We start from the raw sequence: 15,934 nt of genomic DNA on the forward strand, positions 1-15,934 counted from the left end.
CTGCTGCACTGGCCCAGAGAAGCCACTGCTGCTGCAGGGCAGAAGGGAGCAGAGCTTCCATGGTGCCGCTGCTCCCCCAGTCTCCTGCAGGAGCAGAGCCATCTCCTGATGGAGATATTCCTCATGCTCCTGTATCCCTTTGGCTGTGGTCACATCGGCCTGGTGCTTCAGGTTCAGGCTGGGCCAGATGCCCAGCAGAGCCAGGATGAGAGTTGTTGTTGGACCCATGGCCTGGAGGAGATGGGGGGAGAGGGCATGGAGCATGAATGGCTGGGAGGGAGCAGGGGGCTGGTGACACCTGCAATGTCCCCAGAGCCTCTCTGGGCACCTGCCATGCTGTCAGCCCCCAGCCCCACTTCTCCCAGCCCTGGGGAGAGTGCCCTGCCCTGAGGGTTCCAGCTCTCACTCTGGCTTTAAACTCCCAGGGCATCTTTTCCAGCCCCCATCCAGCCCAGCATTCCTCCTCTGTGTGCACTCACTGGCTGCCAGAATCCAAGTGTGCTGGGGCTGGGGCTGCCTGGCCCAGCTTCCAGTTTGACACACCCTCCATGATACTGAAACCCCCAGAGCCACCCCTTCCAGGGCACCAGCTCCACCCTTGGTCCCCACTGCTGGGCTCAGCGGCTCCTGGGCATCCCCACCCTGGGCAAACCCAGCCACAGGAGCCCCCAGGGCACTCTGGACTAAAGGGGTCCTTGCCCAGCCCCTCCAAAGGTGTAGCTGAAAGGAACACGGGGACTGTAGGTGGATGTTGCTGGCTTAGGTGGAGAGGTGAGATAATTTCTGTCATCTTACTCTGAGTTTTATTGCAATGAAGAGTTACGTCCCCTTGCACAGAGACAAAATTCTCCTCCTCCACCTCCTCTTGTACTTTTGCATTGCTTCTACTCCTGTAATTTGTTAGCCTGGAGAAGGGATCCATCCCCACCTTGCTGCCATCTGCTTCCAGGGCATTGTAGAGGGGGATAAGGTCTCCCCTGAGCCTCCTTTCCTCCAGGACAAATGCTTCCACCTTCCTCAGCCCCTCATGGCTTAATCTCCAGACACTTCCCCAACTCCATTGAGCTTCTCTGGACAGATTCCAGCACCTCAATGCCTTTCTTGCCATCAGGGGCCTAAAACTGACCACAGGACATGAGATGTGATCTCAGCAGTGCTTTTCCCTCAGCCATTGAGTGGGTCACCTTGTCATAGAAGGAGACTGGGCTGGTGAAGCAAGGCTTGCCCTGTGGTCACAGCTCTCCTCCTTGCTGCTTTTCAATGCATTGAAACCAAATCCACGTCTAGTTTACATGAAAAAGTTTTCATGATGAAACTGATTCTTTCATTCTGGTTGGTTTTGGTCAAACTGGAAGCAGCAGTGTCAGAAAGTGACCCAGACTGCAGGCAACACTTTCGAGTCATGGTCATATGCTAATGGTGTCTACATTTGCCCCTTTACTGCAGACTGAAGTTTCTAATCTTTAGTACAAGATACAGGTGGGTTTTTTGGGCTTTTTTAAAATTTTTTTTATTTCCCCCAAACTATTTGGATTTTTTGAAGACCAGGGAGGGCCAACATATGTAAGGACTTCAGAGCTCTCACCCAGTGTTTGCATATTCTCCTGGAAAGGGGAAGAGCTAAATGAGAACAGGCCAGCCAGCAATGAGGAAGGTCAGATTCCAGCATGTTCACTGCCCTCCTGCCCTGCTGGCTCATCCACTTTCCAGCTCCTTACAAGTGCAACCCAGCAGAGCAACACGTGGAGCAAGGGTGACACGCTGTGATAATCCGGGAGAAGTACAGGGGCGTTCCTGCGGTTGTCCCCTCTGTGCTCGGGATGATTTCAAATGCCCAGTGGATGGAATTTGCTCCCTGTGGCTCAGGGCCGGCTGAATGTCCACCTCCCAGGGTCTGTGAGCACACAGGATCAGCAGTTCCACGGGAGTAAGCTCAGCCCCAAAAGCAAGTGAGAGGAAAACACAATGTCCAGAGCACGAGCTCTGTTGGTCTTAGCAAGGCTGCCCGTCCTCTTAAGGAAGAGAAAAACAGTGTTTAAACCTAGAGGTAAAAATTTCCCAAATAAAATCCTGTAAAACAGGTTGCTCCTTGATCCTGGGAGTCAATCAAGTTTGGACTCTCAGATTTGTGCCTTCTCCTTTCCTACTGAGTTTCAATAAGGCTGCAGCAGAAGGTCCTGCCTTGCAAGACGTTAAGGGATTTGAAGGTGTCATGAGATGAATCCAGAAAGGCTTCAGCCTATTAGATACAAAAACCTTTCTGACTATCAAAAATATTAGGAAAGAAACCAAACAGAATGTCCTCTGGTGCCTAATAAATTGTGAACTCTGAAGGAAGTTTTATTTTCAAATAATACCACTTATAACAACAACTGGGAAAAGTTATTCCAAGTATGGACATACCTGCTGCCCCTGGGTCTGTTGTATTTCTTGTACAAATAGAAGAAAATAAAAAAAGCTTCATAGGGCTCAAACCTCTTTAGGAAAATAGGCTAAGAATGCAAGATAGGTTTTGTTTTAGGAAAACAGGAGCCCAGGAAACAAACACATTTAGTAATGATGAGTATCCTGGGCAAGATTAATCTGTTTTCCAGCATTGCTTTGGGTATTGTCTGTCTTAAAAAGGAGGCTTAAATTGGCTTTTTCACCATATCTGAATTCCCAGTGTCTTTAAAACCAGCAGGTCATGGAGCATGGCTGCTGTGACCAGAGGAGCTGGGGTTAGAGCTGGAAATGAAGCAGCCTGAATTCCTGTGGGATCCTGAGAGCACAGACAGCGTGTTCCCACCCCAGGAGGGCCATGCTTCTTTTCAGATTCCTGATGAAAAAGGCCCCCAAGCTGTTGCAGCTGGATGATGATAAACTGGAGCTGTTCCTCTCACAGAGCAACACAAGTCTGATCTCTGTCCTGGAGCTACAGCTGAATGATATTGCCTGATTTCCAGCATTTACTGAAAGACAGAGCCCTTACAGACAGAAAAAGGCCATTGATATGTGACAGCTCCTTCCCTTACACAAACTGAGTTTTCAGAGGTTTTGCTCAAATGAGGATAAGAAACCTGATACCAGTTCTCATTGTGCTGTCTTTGAAAAATAAAGGAAAACCTTTCCTAGAAAAAAATATCACATTCATAAAGCCTACATAAATTATTGCTGTGTCTCCAGTCTGTGTCTGTTTTGCATTATTAACCAATCTAGGTTTTATTGTGAAGCTTCATTGATCATTTGCATCTTGCAGAGGCAACACAACTGGAAAGCAAATGAACTTCACCACTGCCTCTGCAAGTGATTTGCATTTTGGAGCTGTTGGGATGGTGGTACAGAATAAATTTTATCCTGCAATCCTTTCCTTGGGGCTTCCCACTGTTAAATGGAACCTTTTTCTCTTTCAGCACCAAGTATTTCCCTGCAGATTTTAAGCTGTATTTCTGCTCTAACTTCTCATACATTCGTAATATATTCTGTCATATATGGCTATCTTGACTGACTGATGCCAAATTGTAAAAATTTTCCTTTATCCTGCCCTGGACCTTTGCAAATGCTCCAGACTGTTGTTAGAAACACGGCTCGAGCTATTCATGTTTTCTTAATAGGAAATGTTACCCTGGAAGATTGAAGCTATTACCTCCCTGCTGTCATTCTCTGGAAAATCGATCCATTTGCTAAGTAGGAGGAAGAATAACCTGCTCTACTCACCAGTTTTTTTAATCAGTGGGTATGTTCATGGCTTGTTAGCAGAGCCTTGGCTGCCTCTCTGTGTGCTGCCAGCCTGACACAGCATCTTCTTCCCCAGACATTCCCTAAATCTTCATGGGAGAGCTGTTACTGAGAGAGGCTGGCTTGTCCTTGTGGTTTTGTGATGAATTTCTCTGCTGTGTGCGTGTGAGTCAAGGGATGTGGCTGTTTCAAAGGGATGGCTGCAGCCTTGGGTGCAGCCAAGATGATGTGAAAGCAGCTTTTCAGTTGGAAAGAGGACAGTTTTTCCTTTCCTCCCGTCATACTGGCAGCCAGGCCTCTGAAAATAAATCAGAGGAATTCCAGCAGCTGGCACAGAGGGTTGGTAATGCTGGTGCAGCCCTAGTCATGGTCAGACTCTGAGGGCCAGGCTTCTCCTGGTGACAGCAGACACAGGGCTGCTGGGTTTCAGTGGGCATTGGAGGGACCTGGAGGAGCCCAGTGAGCAGTGATCTGGGTTTTGGTCCTACCATCTTGTGTGCAGGCACGTTGTCTTGGTTTGGAAGGACAGGTGTCTGCTAAGGAAGGCAGGAGCCTCCACTGAAATGGAAAATGCAAACCCCCTCCCTCTGAATTATATTTGCTATAATTTTGAAATTAATGGGCTCTCCAGGCAAAGATATGGGAGCAGGAATAACAGTTTTTTATTAGGGAAGAAAATAAATTAAAAAAAAAACAAAGGAAAAAAAACCAACACCAAAAAACCCCCCAAAAGCCCCAATGCAGTAATACAAAACAACACTGACAGAGTCAGAGCACAACCTGACACCCTGTTGGTCAGGGAGTTGGTAGCAATCCAATTGAAATGATGGCTGCTGTCCTTCCAGAGTGGCAGATGTGGTTCTGTTGAAGCAGTGATCCTGTAGAAGGGTGTAGTCTTCCTCTGAAGATCCAGTGGTGGTGTAGATGGGCCTGGTCTTCCTCTGGGAATCCAGTGGAAAAGGCAATTGCTTCTCTGGGAATCCACTGGAAAAGGCTGTCCTAGTGTCACAAAATCTCAGCTTCTATCCAGTTAGGAATGCTTGGTTCCTCCCTCTGGGCAGAGCTTCCCACAATGCAGGATGATGATGTTTTATCAGTCATGCTGTGGCACTCAATGGCACATTAACAGCAGATGTCTCCCCAGAGGGAGGACTGGTTTGTGGGAGAGATGAAGAAAACTGCCCAATTAAGAGAGGATAACTGCTCCACACTTAGGAACAGGATACACACACTCCTTTCCAGCCTAAGACACACATGAAGATGAGTGTGTGGCACCTGGGGAGCGTGGTTTAATGGTGGGCTAGGCTGTGCTGCGTTAACAGTTGGAGCTGACAATTTCAGAGGGTTTTTCCTACCTGAACTGTTCTGTGATGCCCTGTGTCTTGTCATTCTGGGAGTACAGACACAGTGTGAGCGATCCTGCTGGCTATGGCTGCATCCAGCCCTGATAAAGGTATGGCAGGACTCAGTTTCCCATGCTGAGATGACTTACTAAACCCCATTTTCACTATGGCTAAGCTTGGCTTAAAAAGGGACCCAACTGAACCTGGTGAAAAGATTTGCTTCTAAACTTGTGGAGGTATTTGAACATCATGCTTCAGACCACTGAGACATGCCTTCCAGCACTGTCTGTAATCTCTGGTGATCTTCTGGTAATTCTCCTCTGAGCTAATTTTCATTTAAGGTTTATTCCCCTCTCTGCCGAAAATGCTTCTTCCCAGTAATCCTATTTCATAATCCCTTCCATGACTGTTTGATTTGTGTTGCCTCTAACCTCCTATGATCTTCTGCAAAGCAGCAATCAGACCTCTGCAGGCTTGTCCAACCCTGTTCTCTGTCCTGCCAAACTGCAAACATCCCAAAACCACCCCTGTCCTTTCCTTCTCTTCCCAGACACAGTTCAGACGGAGCTGCCCAGCCTGACAGAGGACAGCCAAATTGCACTGGTGCCATGGAAAGGATTCCCAGTGCTTATTGCTGCATTGCAAACCTTGAGGAAAGCTGGCTCTGTGAAACCTGTAACACACCCCGTTGCCTTGAGGAAGATCAGGAGGACCTGACTAATTTCTGCTGCATTTCTGCTGATTTTTTCTCAATGTTGCCTCTGAGGCACGGTAGTGAGAGACAGTTTTTAGTGTTTTATAGAAAAGTCTATACAAATTAGGTTAGGGAAGTCCCTCTTCCACATGAGATGATGTGATGTACTCTCTTTACTCCCTCTTGGTAGAAATGGGGCTGCAGCATTTTGCAGACCCTGACCAGAAGAGACTGAATTATTTTACAAGCACTAATTTTCCTGATTTGTGCCTCAGCAGCATGGACAAGACACTGGAATTTTCTCTCTTTCCCAGGCACTCCCAGGAGAGGGAAGAGCTGTGGCCAAGGGGCTGAACACCAGAATTTTGGCCACAGCCCTGGCCCTGTGTTCCCAGCCCAGGGAAGGGGCTACAGATCCAGCCCCCAGTGCTCCCCTGGAGCATCACTGTGCTCCCAACAGCAGTAGGAAAGGGTTTCTGCCTCATTTGAATAATGGGTTAATTAGTGCTCCTCTGTTTAAAATTGCTCTCTCTCCGAGCCCATCAAAGTCTGTGAAAGCTTTGTCACGTGGTTGATGAGGATTAGGAGGAGGCATAATTTATATACGATATGGAAAAATGATACAGGAAAAGGAAGAAATTATTCCAGAATAGAAGCCATTAGCACAAACAGTAAAAATGACTTTCTTTTTTTTTTTTTTTTTTTAAATAATCTATTTTAAGGATCCATATATGTATTTTTGGGCCTCATTCTCTCTCCTAGCACCTTGCAGTGCCATGGCAGGACCCAGCTCCATGACAGGATGCACTGGGCTTGTTGTGCAAAGCCCTTGGGTGACCTGGAAGCATTCCCCTCTTGCAGGGCAGGTGAAAACTGTCAGGACACATCTGTTGGTGAGGGTGGTCAGCTCCATGAGTTTGTCCCTCAGCACCTTCAGCAGAAGAGAGGAGGAGGAGCTCTGTTTGAAGGGACTCTGTAAGTAGTGCAGAGAGCACATCTACACCTTTCTTTTTTTTTTTTTTCTCTGAGAAATAAGTGGAGATAAATAATTCATCGGGAGAAACAGCACAGAGAGTTGGATTTGTTGCCATTCCTCACAGAGCAGGCTGTTAAAACACAGAGTACTTTCTGCCAGGACCAGATGAAAACTTACTGTCTAAATGCACGAAAACATGTTAGGAATCCAAGCAGGGTTTCTTTGCATGAAAATAACTGTGGGTGAGGACAATAAAATGTTATGCTGTAGGAAACAAATTCATGAGGTCGTTGCATAAATGAGAATTAGCTGGTTCAGGCTGAGCACATGCAGAATCCAGGCATTACCCTCGATCATCACTGCAAGTGCAGAATCTCTGAGCAGACAGAGCCTGTCCAGTGGCAGGACAGGCTCTGCAAGGCAGGGAACAAACAGGAGAATCCCAGGATCATTCAGGTCAGAAAATTTCTCTAAGATTAGGTTGGAAAGTGCTCCAAAATCATTGAATCCAGCGGCTAACCCAGCACTGCCAAGCCCGCCACTAAGCCATGACCCCAAGCCACCTCCACATGTCTTTTAAATCCCTCCAGGCATGGTAACTCCATCCTGGGAAGCCTGTTCCAGCACTTGACAACCCTTTGAAATGAAGAAATTTTTCCTAACACACAAATAAACTCCCCTGGAGCAACTTGAGGCCCTTTCCTCTTGTCCTATTACTTGTAACATCTGAGAAGAGGCTGTGAAGGGGAAAGACCTGGATGGCAAAAGGCTCATTGGGAGGCAGTGAGAGCCCAGTGTTGATAAGCCCTGATCTTTGTTAAAGTCTAGCCCCGAACATCACTGGAATTTCCAGCAGTGGGCTGTCATGTTTTCTGGTTTTAAGCCAAAACTTTAAAATCTGTAGTAAATTTGTCTCATCTCACCCATCAATGACATTTCAATCAAACAGAAGTTTGTGAAAGTACCCCAACACCAATTCTTATTATTAAAATTGCTGTAGAGAAGCCAGATAACAGGAACATCTAGGGTCAGCTGGCAATTACCTGTGCTCCCAGGTATCATCCTTCTTCAGCATCTGATCACCACCTTTGCAGCTGCTTTTCAGGCCAAGGCTACATACTGTTCTAATTACCCAGGAAGTTTTGTCATGAGAAGAGATGTCCCACTGGCAAAGAGATAAGCATGTCTGAATGCATTCTAGAGGTTTTCCTCCTAGCTCAGCTCATTTGCAGGTACATACAAACCTGTTTTTGTGGTTACAGCTGCAGCTCTGCTTACCATGGTTATTTGTGGACTGGTTGCAGAGTAAGGAAACAGAAACAGCGAGGAAGCGTCTTGGGGATGCCCAGGTTTCACAGCTCCCTACTCTCTTGGCTTTGAGGTAGACTGCCAAAACTGGTACCCTGCACTGAGCATCACCTGTGGGGGTTGGTGGGGTGGGACCCTGGGCTGGTGCAGAGCTGGGAGGATCAGTCCATTCATCAGAACAAGGCATGTGGGAGTGCATCAGTCATTCCATACCCTTGACACGGGGTCAGGGATGATCTCAGGCACCAGCAGCTTTCATTACCTTGAAAACCCTGGCTGCCAGTGCAAGGCATGATTCCTTGTTTGCAGAGATAATGTCAACGGCTGGAATAATCCATCGGCCTGATCCAAACGGAAAAGTAAACACTCTATTTCCATCCAGAGCCCTGTTTGCTAGGCTGTAATGCTTCTGACACACTGGAGGATGAGCTCATACTCATGAAATATTTCAGTTCCCACTTCTATTGTCCTTTGCAATGGAAGCTCTCACCTCTGTTTTAACTATAAAAACCCTTGTAGGAGACAGATCATCCGCAGTTCTGACTCAGACCATTAAGGGCATGTTGAGAAATAACTTTCATTTCCCAGAAGACTAATTTACGTCAGCAAGCAAGAAGATAATCAGAGTCATAAATCTTTGTCCGTGTCCACATCTCCTGATTGCTTTAAAAACATTGGGACAATACTTTCTATACCTTAACCCAATGCAGAAATTCAGCTTGGTATTCCTAAGATCTGCAGAGAGTGGTAGTTAGGCTGGTTTATACCTGCCTCATTTCCACCAGGCTGGGATTAAGCCTGGCCTGTAAATTTTGCTTGACTCGTTAGCATTCATGAATCCCATAATTTTACTTCACTGATCAGTTCTTTACCATAATTGGCAACAACCCATGAGGAAATGGATGTTCTACAGCAGGCAAATGGGAATTTTATTGATGTAGTATTGGGAAAGCAATAGGTATGATTAGCAAGCTTAAATGTTCCCATCCTTGATGTTTGTGTGAGAACAGTGTTGGTGTCCTCCTGCCTGCATTTTACCTGGGGTCTTCATGGGACTTAGAAAACCTCCTCTATTTAATATTTATGGGGAAGATATCTTATCAATCTAGACCTCTATTGATATTACTCTAGGTAACCATGCATGTTCCCTCTATTAATATTAATGGCAAGTGAACACAAGTGCCAGTGCAGGGATTCCAAAGTTTTTCTGTAGGACTAGCAGCCAATTTTTCCCTTTCTCTCTCTCTCCACCTTCATTCCACACATTTCCTGAATAGCCACACACATGGCCAGCTGCAACACCAGGCTCTTCTGCTGATTCCTGTGCTAGAGGGACAGGAATTCCTTTCACTTTAGGAGGAACAAGCCCACCACCCATGAACTGGTTAATAAAGGCCATGTACTGAACTACATCCTTTGCCCTTGTGCCAGCTGTAAATCACAGAGGCACGGAGTCATTCATGTTGGAAAGATATTTAAGATCACCCAGCCCAGCCCCAGCTCTGCCAAGGCCACCATTAAACCACGTCCTCAAGTGACACTTCTACACATCTTTTAAGATCTCCCCCAGGATGGTGACTGCACCACTTCCCTGTGCCAGCACCTGACAACACTTTTGGTGCAGAATTTTGTCCTAATATCCAATCTAAACCTCCTCTGGAGTCACTTGAGGCCATTTCCTCATCCTGTTGCTCACCCACCTGTGAGAAGAGGCCAACTTCCCTCTTGCTATGACCTTTTTGGAGGGTGGTGAGATCCCCACTGAGCCTCATTTTCTCCAGGTTAAACAAGCTCATCTCCCTCAGCCACTCCTCACCAAACTTGCACTCCAAACCCTTCTGCAACCCTGTTGCCCTTCTTTACACATGCACAAGATTTAAGACACATCAACAGCCAAAAATTCAACGTCCAGAGAGAAGCTAAAGCCGTGTCTCTGCTGTCCTTATGTTCAGATCATGGGAGAAACGGATCCATTTATTCTGAGGGTAAACATGGCCTTTAATTACATAAAGGAGATTTCTTATAAAAATGGTTCCTGGTTGGAAAGGGTGGCACAAACTCTTTTATTGCTTTTAAGAGTGAAGAAAGACAGCTCTCCTAGTGGGCCATGTAGCAGACTTTTAGATGGTCTCCCAAAGCTCCCTGTCCTGATTGAGGGCAAATCTGGGAGAGAACCCCCAAAGGAATTCCTCTAGAAAGCACATTCAATTGGCCTCTCTCTCAAGCAGTTGGGTAAAAATACCTCCGTTGGAGAAAAGTGGAAAAAACTGTTGTTTAAGCAATAAAACCTAAAGATTATTAAACAATAAAACCCCTTACCGCTCCAAAAGAATGGACAAACTCAGAAAGTCCCCTCCGTGGGCTGTAGCTCAGCTCACTCAGTCTCTTATCAGTCCCTGTGGCGCTGGAAATGCCGCTGCCCAGGCCCAGCCCCTTGGGTCACAGGTGTGAGCTGCCGGTGCTTTTCTGGTGTTCAGTCTGGAGAAGGTCTAAACAGGTCCAAAGAAAAGGGGGGAAAAAAAAAACAGTGCAGGGAACTTCTTTGCTTTTGCTAGCTAAAACTAACTAAAAGCAAAGGAGAGCTCTGTCCTGCTGTCTGTCCATTTGCAGACATCACAGTCCAGGAGCAGGAATGTGGAGGAGTGAGTGCAGTTTCTGAAAAGAAACTCCATGCTTCTTCTCTCCCCCTTCACTCTTGGAACAAGTGTTAAAGGTGCAAAACATATTATTCACCAAACCAGAACAGATGACTGGGGATAGATACAAGCATCATACTGTCAAGGCAGGACACTCCCAAAGAGCAACCACGATAACAAAGCGTTGATGGCGACTTTTCATGGCTCCAATTGTAAATCTGCAGAGGGCAGTAAAACAAAATTTAATTCTCTGTCTGACCCTCCTAAACACATTTAACGTGCCATTTGCACTCCTTGCATTCTGCTTTGGGGAGACACCTGATTATGTTGCTAAAGGTGGTTAGGGCAAGAGAGTCAAAACTTTGTCAGTTATTGGGTGTCCGTAATGAGATCAAATTTCTCATTTTATTTCTTGCTCATCAATCAACCTCATGCTTTTTGGGTGTAACTGAATTTGTGTCCAACAGCAAAAGGAAGATATTTAGATTTACTCTAATAAAATCCTGTACCAAGGTTATATTAAACTGCACAGAAAAATGAGAACTGCCCTAAAACATTTTAACTTGGGGTTTGCATATAGCAAAAAATACTCATTGTTCAAGCATAACTTGCCTTTAAGTCTCCATTTTTCTCCAGAGTGTTCAGTAACAGAAACAGAAAAATGAAATTACCTCAGGCTTTTTTTTTTCTTTTTTTTTTTTTTAAGGAAGAAGGGAGGGAGGGAGGGAGGGAGGGAAAGCGATGCAAAACAGTTGGTAGAAAACCCTTAATTGTACTCTCAGAAGTTCTTGGATGGGCTCACACCTCATACAAAGTACAAGTCTCTGTAGTTTGTGTTAAAATTAATAAAGGATGATTAGGAAGAGAAAAAACATTGCACACAAATAATCCTAAATGTGAAGTACAGGGTGCATTCTGTATCCATACTGGCAAAGAAAGCTGGTGTAATGCATCAGGCAGGTAAAGGATTTCTTCAAAGATCCTGGAACCCAAGAGCAGGTTATAGTAAAGTAAAATGGCAAAGGAAAATATAGTCTTCAACTGGTGCAGACATTTTTCAATTCTTTAGCAAATAAAACCTATAAAGCAGAATCCTCCCTGCACCAGAAAAAAAAAAAAAAAAAACAAACAAAAAAAAAAAAAAAAAAAAAAAAAAAAAACCACCACAAAAACCAAAAAAACAAAAAATCCCCAAAAAAGAAAAGCCAAACCACACCAAAACCAGAGAAGGGAGTAAAAAGGAAATAAAACCCTCTAAAACAGAATGTGTTCAGTTCTGGCCCAAGGGGAGTTGTTGTAAAAACATCCTTGTGAAAGTACCATCAACCTTCTTGGGAGAGCAGCATTCACAGAGAGCTTTTTTTGGAGTAAAATCAAACATGAAGTCCAATATTTTAACTTATTGGCCATTAAATGTTTTTTGAGAAAACCATTCTTTATTACACATCATGTGGGAGAACATATGTCTGGATTTTCAAATTTTTGGGAAAGTAGGGAATGCAGTGAACATCTGATTGAATTACTGACAATTTTCTTGGACATGGGGAACTAAAAAGTGTTATTTATAAAAAATAAATGTTGTTTTTTAATAAATAATGTTTTTACCACAGGACTACCTGATATTACTCAACCACAGCATCAGAGGGCACTTACCACACTTCTTCCAATGTGTTTGATCTTCCTCGTAAATTTGTGACTATGCAGAACTCTTCATAAATATTTAATTCTTATTATTCTGCAGGCACAAGTGCCAGGGAAGAGTCAGAAAGTGACTCATTGTTTCTTAATAAGAGATGAGGGACAAAGGAGCTCTGGCGTCACAGTGGGAAAGGGCTCTCAGTGCGGATAAAATCATCCAAGGATTTTTAAAAATCCTGTGGAATGAAAGAAAGCATCTCTTACACCATCAGCGAGGGTATGTGTGGAGAAACAAGCACAACTGGTCTACTCTATAATAACAAAAAAATGCTAGCAGTAAAATATTAGTAAAAACAATACGAGTAATTTCTTTCATCTTTCAGGAGATTTAACCGTGATATCATGGATGGAAATAAGAAGTAAAGAGTGTGATCACACACTAAAATAACTGATTTATCATGGAACACTTTATGCAAGGTAGAGCCATTCCTGTGCCCTTCTGGTACAATTTAATTGACTTGTGTTTATGCTCACATTTTTCTGGAATTTGTCTTCACTGGTTTGGTGGCCTACAGCAAATTTGCCATCAATTTCAGGTAATTTCAGGATGGCTCTTGGCAGTACCAAGCATCAGCTCCACCTTTTGGGTTTAGCTGGTTAAGTAAGAGCAGGTGCACTGACCGCTGTGAAGATCCTGCAGGGAAAATTGGTGAAAAGATATTTTCCTGAAGTGAAATGTGCATGAAGCTTCCCATTCCATCCCATCCTCTGGGTGAGAAGGTTACAACCCACATTCACTGGAGCCACACACAGAAATGGCTGAGCTGTCTGTGAAAATGAATAGGACATTTATTTACTAATAATTTTAAAGTCAGAAGGAAACCTTTAAAAAAAAAAATACCCCAACTGACCGAAAAAAAACCCCAAACCCAAACAAAACCAAAAAAACCCTGAAACAACAAAACAGAAACAAAACACCATAACAAAAAGACCGAATATGTCTACAAAGGGCAGCTGGCCAGTGGCTGCTGCAGGACATCAGGCACCAGAGCAGGGACAGCAAGCTCTGTCTCCTCAATGCTGCCTCTTGTGAATTCTTTAAACCTTCTTGAAGATGACTTCAAGATGATTTTAGTTATCTTTTTTTTTCCCCAGAGTTTGTCAAAGTTTCCACTCCATAAATCAATAGAGATTTTATTGAAAAATGGCTATGTAAAGGATATCTGAAAAATGACTAACCCTCATTACGTCAGCCTCCTTGGCTTATCCTCAGTACCTGTCACTTACTCTCTTTGCACGTGAAGGTTTTCCTCTACTTTGCATAGCCTGGTATTAAATTCTGCCTTCAAACAGAAGTTTGAGCAGCAGCCCAGGAGATAAATGGTCAGGTGTACGTTGCTAGAGTAGCCATATATTTCTATTTTTGGCTGGTCTACATTTTGAGTTGCAGCACCACCCCTGAAAGTGATGTCTGATGCATGACAGTTATTGTTATGAATTGCTTTTGCAGATCTTTCAAGCCTGCAGGCTGCTATCAATCCTCAGGGAAAGCACTGAAGGGTAAATTCCGCATCAGTTCCCATTTTAATTTTAAATTAACAGTGCCTTGATTGTGTGGAGATGCACACTAAATGAGCATCCACAATTTCATGAAAAATACCCTGTTGTTCCTGGCTTTTGTTGGTCCTGTTATAATTTTTTTCTGCACCAAGAGGTCAGTGCTGGAGAGTTTAAACCCTCTCCTGGGGATCTGCCAAGTGTTGCTCAGGGTGAAGGGAGGGTTGAAGGTGGGGATGCTCCTGCCTTCACGTGGAAGGAGCAAGCATATTTTTTTACAGCCTCACTGAACCACTAAGAAGGTTATCAGTCAACCAAAAAAAAAAATGTGAGTGCCTTCAGAAACAGATCCTTCCCTATTACCCCCTACAAAACAGATCAAAAACTGTGATGCTACAGCTAATGCATGTATCTAGTGTTTCATGAACCTGGCATTATCACAAATAGTGTGTCTTCCTGCTGCTGTAGCATCTCAGGTGCTGCATAAAGACAAGTGCAAATCCTTCAGGGTGGATTAATCCTTCATGTTCAAACCAATCCTTCATTTTTTTTAAATGTCTGCTAAAATCCTGATTCAGTTTTATGCTGTAATATCACCAAAACTCGCTGGGTCCTGCTGCTGCATGACTTTGCTTTGGGTTGCTGTGTAACCTTGGAATGGCCACGGCAATCAGAAGGAAGTTGTTGCTTTTTTTGGTGCATTGAAAATACAATTTGTATTTCAAATTTGTAATTTGAAAATTTGTAACATTTCAGGGGGCAAAGAGACCACAACAACAACAACAACAACAACAAAAACAACAAGCTAAATTGCCTTTACCAGCCAAGAGGGTGGCAACTTTGGGGTCAGATAGTAAAACCTATCAGAGTTTACAGAGCCTAGAAACGCTGTGTCAGCACAGTGGATGAGTGCTGACAGCAGGGCCAGCCAGGCAGACACATTGCAGCCTATTTGTAAAACTCCTCTTTGGCTCAGAGAAGCTCAAACCCCCAGGAGAAGGTGGGGTTTGAGTGGTGCCTTTGGTCCTGCATGGCCTGGAGCTGGTAAAAGAAAGCATCCCCAAGAGGATCCTGGTGGCATCCCTGCCCTCCCTGCTGCCTGTGGCCTTGCTGCTGTCAGGAGATGGAAATTGCCCTTATTGCCTCTGGATAGAGAGCACTGCCTTTTTCTCTATCTCACAGCCATTCAGGCTTCCAAACTTCTGCAAGAAGGAGCATTAAAATAAGACATAAAGTCAGGACACTGCTGTTTTATTCCCTGAGCAATGGCGAAAGAGCTAAAAAAGGCATCATAAATATCTGCCTGCAAATGAGAAGGCTGCTGTGCTCGATGCCAGTTTTATGATGCCAAGGTGAAGCTGGCTTAAGTCACTCCTATCACTTACACAGGCATGGCACAGACTTTTGACACTCACTATTTTTTCACTCCACCAAAAATTATAATCCTGAAAGTGTGGGTCCACTTCCTTTTCCTGTCTTTTCTTGGAAATACTCATACTATGCAAGAGTTCTCTAAAAGAAGGTATAGGAGAAAACCTGGGCTTATTTCACCTGTAAAATTTGCTAACTTTTCAGAGCCAAGTTTTGTGTCCTAAGGCTAGCACTGCCTAATGTATAAATAATACTCCCATAAATACATATGAAACAGCATTTTCTGTGTTTGAAATGTGTGTTTACCTTGTAGGAGAGGTGTTTACTTAGTGTCAAGGAGATGAAGATTTGGGCTTTGTGAGCTCAGAATGAACTTCCCACTACCTGCTGTGGGGGCACAAGAGGGTCCTGGCCCAGCTGGAGCACCCAGCTGCTTCTTTCTTTCACATGAAAATAGTAGAAAAGGGACAACTGAAGAGGACAGTTGCTTTTACTATATAAATAAATACAATAAAGATGATAAATCTGGAAATACAGAATATTTCACTTATCTTGACAGGTTTGTAGACTAAGATTTGCAACAGGAAATTATCACTGGTCATGAGGCAGTGTGATTACCAGCAAATTGCATGTAGATAGCCCATGCTCTAAAGCGATCTAAGTTTCATTTTATACATGTATGTGTACATATGTA

Source organism: Serinus canaria, chromosome Z (genome assembly GCF_022539315.1).
Source record: "Serinus canaria isolate serCan28SL12 chromosome Z, serCan2020, whole genome shotgun sequence".
In the NCBI taxonomy this organism is placed as follows: domain Eukaryota; kingdom Metazoa; phylum Chordata; class Aves; order Passeriformes; family Fringillidae; genus Serinus; species Serinus canaria.